The following is a 6,875-nucleotide window of genomic DNA, read 5'->3' on the forward strand; positions in this document are numbered from 1 at the left end:
ACCCTCAGGGAATACAGCTCACTCTCGCGCACACACAAGGGCCATCTGTCCAGCTCTGGGTGCCTCTTAACAACAGAGAATCCCGGGGAAGTCACCAAAATTAAGGGGCTTCTAAGGAATGCAAAACATTCCTAGGGCCAGGGCCAGGCTGGCCTCCAGCCTGTGACCTTGACGTGAAGAAATAAAAGATGCTTCAGTCGAGTCGACCAACCCTCTCTGACGCTAAAGCCCACCCTCCAAGTTGCCACTGGGTCCCCAAAGACTTGTGTGTTGGGGGAAGGTAGAGCCATAGACTTGCTGGATTGTGATACTTTCTGTCCATTTTGGAATGGGTGCTGGCTTTACAACTCAGAAGGTCTCTCTCGGCAAAAAAGGATAAACATTGTCGTTTCAGCTGGGAGAGCAGAATGACCGGTAGTTCATTAGTATTCACCCGAGCAATAGTACAAATAAGACATGTGTACAGCCAGCGGTCAGTGTCCTCCACATCTGACCAACTGGAGCTCAAACATAAGCAGGAAAAGGATTGCAACTGTACTAACATTGTAGTATTTCCCATTATTAGTCTCTATGCTTTACAGTGAGAATCACTTATACTGTGTTCACATTGCTTTATGGAATGAGATCAGTCAGTGTACGGAAGCATACGGGTGACTTACATGGAAATATCACACCATTTCATTAAGGGTCTTGGGTATCAGCATCTTTGGGTAAACACAGTAGACTGAAACCAGTGGCCCAAGAAAGTGGCTCGGGAGATTATGGGTTGAATGGAAAGTCTGTTAGTTAAGACCCCCAGGCTGGAGAGTAAGACAACGGTTGACGTTGCAATCTGAAGTTTGCACACCAGACTGAGCTGGGAACTCAGCCGACTGCTGAGCAAAATGGCTGACAGTGATGTGCTTGTGTCATAAAACCCCAGGCTTTCCTCTGGAGGCCACAAACTGGCCAAGTAAGGCCCACTCACGCTGCAGAGGCCAGTCTTCTTATTCAAGGGTTAATTAAGTTATATGTTAATCTCACTTAAAATACTTCCACCATAGCAACCAGGCTGCCATTTGATCCAACAGCTGGGCCTCTGGGCCTATAAGCCAGCCAAGCTGCTACATGAAATTAGCCATCACACACAGAGATGGCCTATTCTGGAGTGTGACCAATAGTCCAAATTGCTTCATGTCCCCATGAGGAAAGACTCCATGCAAAGTGTGAGCCTATAGCAGGCCTTCCAGGACTGCTTGGGATGGAGCCATCCTCTTTTCCTTGTATCTCAGTTATGAGTCTCACTATGTAGCTCAGGCTGGCCTTGAACTCACAGTCAGGTAACCACATGCAGCTGGAATTTCATGCTTTAATGTATTATGAATCCTTGTCACCTGCGGCAATCCAGGGGACTTTTGTTCCTTCTCAGCTTTATGAGTTTATGTTATGGATTGCCAAACATTTTCTGTGAAGGAGCAATGGATATTTTGAAGGTATTGCAACCACTCAAGTAACCATCACCCATAAGGAAATAAGTGGGTGTCGCTGTTTGACAATAAAACTTTATTTATAAAATAAGCAGAAAGCTCAACTCCATTTATTTTCCTCTGCCAAACCTTTGGAAGGACACATTTAAACACTGTGGCTTCAGATTCTTTTGAGTATAAAGAAACAAATAAACAAAACAAGGAAGACATCATTATCTCACATAACAAAAAGCCCAGACATCGATAGTCTTGAGCTTGGTTTATTCAATGTCCCGGCCATCTTCAGCATTTTGGCCCAGCAACTCCTGCTGCTTGTCAAAGGCTTCTGAACTTCCCAAGGACACATGCACACTTGGGGGAAGAGGGAGAGAAGACCACAGTAACGTTCTTCCTGGAATGCTGAGGCAATCCTTGCAGAGGGTTTCTCTCACTCCCACTGGCCAGAGCCAGGGATGGTGCCTCTCTGAGGCTGGGTGAGTGACTATACATCTGTCTAAGGGGCAGGTAGGTACATGGGGAACTTCAGACTCTGCAGGTAGCAAAGGCTGTTCATGGGAAGAAGCTCATCTGGAGACAATGGCCCATGGTGTGCTGAGCCAGCAGGTGACAAGGAGAGGAGGGAACTAGCTGGACAGACAGAAGGCTCAAAGGGTACACTCTTTGCAGATCACCATGCCCAAGTACCACAGCTCTAAGGAACTGAAAGCCTCCCTGCTAGAGCAAGGCAGTATGACCATGGGGCACAGTGAGCTACTCATAACCACAGCATTAGGAAGTGAAAATAGGGGAATGAGGAACAGCCCCTGGGGGTAAGGGGGTTGGGTTGGGGCTGGGGTTAGCCTGAGAGTGCTGGAGCAGAATAGGATCTTGGAGATGCTGTTTAGGTTGGTGTCTTCTGTCAACTTTACTAGCGATCCCAGGCGTTGGAGGCTGCTCCTTACAGGCACTTCGCTGAGGAAGCCTTGCTGAGCCCAGGATTCTTATCCCAGATTTGGAGATGGCAGTGGAGAAGCCTGGGGCAGTTGTTACAACACTTTCTGCCCATCAGAGGTGGGGGAGGGACACCCCAAGCATGCGAGCACAAGGAGGCTCATTTGGCAGCAGGTGGAGGACTCACTCTGCTTGTTGGGGAGTGGACTAACAGGTGCTCAGTGAGGCAGAACCACAAAGCACTGTGAACTCAGTTTTCTAAAACGCCATGCTTATGTTGAAGATTCTACAGGCTGACTAAATAGAACTCCATGATTGCAGAGTCTGGATGCTACAGAACCAGAGAAGAAATTATCTGGGCTGGCTGTGGTCTGCTTGCCAGTGATCTATCTCTCTCACCTCTGTATCTGGCTTACCATCATCACCTTTACTGTGAAAGCTGTTTTGTATCTGTAGTCTACAAAGGTGGAAATAAGTTTGTCAAGACCTATTTTGGGAGCTTCTGGCAAGCTGGCCCTCTCAACCCCCACCTCCCTCATCCTCCCTGTTAACCATTTCCTATCCTCTTCTTCATCCACTCCTTGATAAACAGGGCCACAGGTGACGTAAGTAGAAGGGAACGTGTCTACTCGGGACTGAATGCTTGTATGCCCATCCGCTACCCCTCTTCACTCAAATTTATCTGTTGACATCCTGGTCCCCAGGATGTTGGGATGGTGTTGGGAGGTAAGGCCACTGGAAAGTGCCTGGCTTATTTACATGGATCCTGCAGGAATGGAAACAGTGTCACAGTAAGAAGAGACACAAAGAGATGAATTTTACCGTGGAAGTTGTATGAATCAGGAAGCAGGCCCTCCCAAGCCTCTTACCATGCTGGAGTCCTGACCCTGAGCTGTCAGAACAGTGAAACAGCAGTGTGTGCTGGTTAATCCTGGTTTGCACTGCCTGTTTGTCTCTGCTGCCCAAGCCAAGCCAGGACATTAGGTCAAAGCTCTCCTGACTCAGAGATGAGGGGAGATAAGAACAAATGTCCGTCCACCTGACCCAGGTCACCGATGGCAGACCACAGAAACAATTCCACCAAGTCTGGCCTAGCAAGCCAGTGAGTTTATAGTTTATTAACTGGAAGATCGGTTCAAAGGCAGCTATACCACCAGAAAGCCCAGGCTAGCATCAGTGATGACTCTGAAAAGCTGCATCTCTGGGTTCCCTGCATAACTTTAGGCAGAGTCTCCCTGCCCTGAGCATCACTGCTTTCACAAGGGGAGGGGCTTATCGATTCTGTAACTCTGGCTTTCTGGGTCTTCTAAGTTTCCTTAACCTGTGGGTTTTAAGAGCTCCCATCCCCTAGTTAGAAGGGAGTGTTCCAGGGGAGACACTTCACAGCAGGAGGGGCTTCTGAGTGGGCTCTAGAGCCAAAAGCAGGTGAAAGGCACACACAGGTGAAGTCTGTAGCCAGCCCAGCCTTTGGTCTCCTGCCAGTGTTAGTATTCTTGTCTGGAGCCCAGTGGGGAAGATGCGGTACTGGTTTCAGCCACAGGCTAATGTGCACATGACAAAACTCTTCATGCTTTGGTTTCCCCATCCACAAGATGGGATTGAAGCAGAGTAGGACTTCTAGACCATGAGGACTGAAGGAGATAAAATGTCCTAAGCAGGGCACACACTCAGGGCTTGATTTTGTCAGTGGTTACAGTCCTTGTGATCTGCCTTATGATCCCTCCACCACACAAGGAACTGTCTCTGACCTCTGTGGAAGACTAGTCTGATCGCTTGGGACTATTGCCTTTGGCCATACTCCCCAGGCCCCAAGACAGGTGATGGTGTAGCTGACCAGAATTCTGTTCTTACTCTAGAGGGAGGCCCAGAAAATGCATGAAGGACACAAAACCTTTCTAGGTCCAGGAAAGCTGGAATGTAGGAGAGTCCCAGGGTTCCACAGCACAGTTATACAAGCAGTAAATCAGGGGGGAGGGGCAGTGGGACAGGGATGGATGGCACTCCTGAGAGTCCTCGCTCATGATAAAATGGCTTTGTAGTGATGCGGCCCACTTCTGAGTCATCCAAGCTCAAGCAAGCAGCTCCCTACCTGTAAGTAAACTCAATAAACTTAGCTCACTGACTCATGAGGCTACACCTGGGTGGACTCCTTGTCTGTCTGTTGCTGGTACCCGACTAGAGTGAAAAGACATTTCTTCACATCTGCCCAGGAAAAGTCACACAATAGATACAACCCAGCTTTCCTCCCTCCATTTCTAAACTGCCCAAATTCATCATGTAATGTAACATTTGTGATTGACTGTGAGACCCTGTCTGCCTCCTGTTTGCCACAATTAGCATACCTCTATGGGATCTGGCAGAGTGCTAGACTCAGCTCTTTAACCCCATTACCCAGTGCACACAGTAAGTACTTAATAAATGTCTGCTGAGCTAAGCTGACTCCTTTCCTTAACTCCAGTCTTAGAGCTTATACTGGCTGTGATAGTCTGAAATAAAGTAACATTCTTGTTCCACTCTGGAAAGAGGAACCAGCACTTGGGGCCTGAAAATATACTGCTCAGTTTCCTGGAAGCTGGACCCTCAAGTGACAGTGGGCTGGGGATGGGTGTGGCCTCGGGATGGGTGTGGCCTCAAACAGAGCAGCTGCTTGGGGACAAATGAGTCATTTTCACTTATCTGCTCTTTGAAGAGTATTTTGATTTGGGACTTCCTGGCGCTTCAGTATCTGTGAGCCAGTAAACAGTCCCTTCCAAAGACTCCTCAGCCAGCCCTAGTGTGGTCTCCACTTGCACAGATTGTCTTAAGAGATTCCACCAAGTCTCAGAAAGTCTTGCTATTAAAGAAAAATCACAGTTTATTCTAGACTCTGGATACCCTCTGGCCTTGCTCTGTTGCCCGGTCGGTCACAAGTTCCTTATTAGTCCTCACAGCTGGATGCCTCCAGATCAGCGTGGCAGGGCCCTTAGGGATGGTCTCCTGTGTAAGGCCTCAAATTTTAGCAGACCTGTGCTTTGTGCCTTTGAGCAATCTAATCTCTCCGCAGATATTTCTCTCTTATCAAACTGTGGAACCCAGACTATAATTTAACTGGAATTCCACTTCACTGAAATTCTACTTCTTATTTCCATGGGCAAAAGTCATGATTTAATTCTTCCCTCTTTTCCTACGATGACAAGATATTTGGCCACTTAGGTAAGTCCCAGGAGAAACCTCATTCCAGCTATCATGGGCAGTCCTTTACCCCTGAGATTTCACCCTTTCTTCCATTTCTAGCCTGTAGAATACCCTACAGTCCAACAAGCAGGCCAGCAGCTGTCCCCAGAGCTTTGAGGGCCAGGTGATAGGTGAATCTGTCTACACAGATAGCTTGAGAATCAAACATACACAGGGTATGAGATGAAGGTTTTTCTTCTTTTGAAATTTCAGCAAGGAGCAGGGTGGGATAGAACCCAGGAAAAGAGGCGTAGCTACTCTTTCAAACAAACACACCCTTGACTGGTATAAAAGAACTGAACAGAGCTTGATAGGAATAACTTGCAGCCTAGAGGGACAGCTGTGGGCTGGAGAGCTGACCACGAGGGGAGAGCATTGTGTCAGAGTGGCTGTAGGCACCCACATCCCAGGAATGTGGCAATGGAGGGCAGAGGGATGCTGTGAGGGTGTAGCTTATGTCATTACACCTAAGCCTTAGCCAATCTCAGGGAGAGAGTCTATAATTAACCCCTCTTTACAACCAAGGGAGTGGAGGCTGATGGGAGGTCCATAAGCTGGGGCTACATCACTAGTGAAGAACAGACACAGGGCTCAAGGCTGGGGCTTGTATATGTGACAGGAATACCTCATCAGTGTGTGCCACACTCTCATAATCATGGAAAGGGATGGGCAAGTGAGGGAGGGATCCAGGGAGCCAGGGAGTGAGCGAGTGAGCAAGGGAGCAAATGGAGCAGCTTTCTTGGACTCAGAATGGCTCAGAGAACCCTCTTCCCAGCAGTAGCAACAACAGCAACAAAACCCAAAAATGCAAAAAGGTTACTGTTCAATACAATGCACTTTCATCTTGGAGAAAAATGTGCAATGCCAACCACTTAAATCTCTCAGAAAGGTAGGGGTGCACAGCAAATGGAGAAAGAGTCACCAAGACCAAGGACAGTTGAACCCCGACTCTTTGACTATCTGAGGGTCTTCTATTGTCCCCCCCCCTTCTTCTTTTCTGAGACAAGGTCTCACGCTTCCCATCCCCAGCTAGACTGGAAATTATTATACGAAGACTAGGATGACTCTGAGCCCCTGGTCTCCTGCTCCTACCTCCCTAGTGCTGTATTGTACCGAGGAAGCAATGTCTTGACTTTATGAGGCAGGGGATTGGACCCAGTGTATCATGCCTACTAGGCAAGTGTCTATCAACTGAGCTATATCCTCAGCTTCCCCTTTAAGTTGTGGTTCCATTTTGAGAGAACAAGATGCTGTGTCCCTCATGTC

This window comes from Mus caroli, chromosome 6 (assembly GCF_900094665.2).
Source record: "Mus caroli chromosome 6, CAROLI_EIJ_v1.1, whole genome shotgun sequence".
Lineage (NCBI taxonomy): Eukaryota > Metazoa > Chordata > Mammalia > Rodentia > Muridae > Mus > Mus caroli.